Raw genomic sequence first — 1,038 nt, 5'->3', positions numbered from 1 at the left:
AGAAAAGTTCCAGGAAGTTCTTGAGAATGTTACAAAAAGTGTGGTTACCTTGGATTTTACTAGTTATTGGAACTTTACACTGCTTTCAAGGGAGTATGAATTAGAGGTGTGTGTGTGTGTGAAGCAGACAAGGAATAGTAGAAGTCCATTTTAGAAAACCAAGAAAAGTTCCAGGAAGTGCTTGAGAATGTTACAAAAAGTGTGTGTGTGTGAGGAAAATGTTGATGCTCAAGAAACATAATGGCGAAGCAGACAAGGAATAGTAGAAGTCCATTTTAGAAAACCAAGAAAAGTTCCAGGAAGTGCTTGAGAATGTTACAAAAAGTGTGGTTACCTTGGATTTTACTAGTTATTGGAACTTTACACTGCTTTCAAGGGAGTATGAATTAGAGGTCTTGAAAATATAGTCCCAATTTTGGGAGTTCTTAAGTGAAAGACGCATCAAGTTGAGGATAAGCATGATTTAAATCATTGGAAGCGCATAAAGTGAGCTTTTATAGTGCAATTAACCTGAAAACGTGGTGCATTTAGCGCTTCCTTTTGTCATTTCAGGATCTTGCAGCAACTTTGATGATTAATGTATTATCCTCTAACCAAGGTTACATACTGAAGAAATACAATCATTAGTTAGTATTATCTTATCCAAACCTGTCCCTGTGAGAATTTAGTTTGTAAGCTTTATGAGAACTTTTGTTAATCAATTTACTCCTCTCTTTAGAACAATTCTTATTACTTACAAACAAACAAACAAAAAAAGGAAAAAAAAAAAAAAAAATCTCCATGAGGAATGGAATTAATCTTTCACATTTCGGCAAGATCTCAATGTGCTTCTTATTTGCTTCCTTAATTGGGTGGAATCATTTATCTGCATGGTAACATCATACCTAATTTAGATTGTTTATGTGCCATTCAGCCCGTCACCAGCACTTCCCTGGAACAGCACTGTAACACCGCACCACTCAACCACTGGTTTTGATATTTTGGGATCCCATAGCCGAATTACAACTCGGACTAAAGTTTGAGGTCTCCGAGCCCAAT

The sequence above is a fragment of the Corylus avellana genome, chromosome ca3, assembly GCF_901000735.1.
Source record: "Corylus avellana chromosome ca3, CavTom2PMs-1.0".
Taxonomy (NCBI): Eukaryota; Viridiplantae; Streptophyta; class Magnoliopsida; order Fagales; family Betulaceae; genus Corylus; species Corylus avellana.
This window is presented reverse-complemented; position numbering follows the sequence as displayed.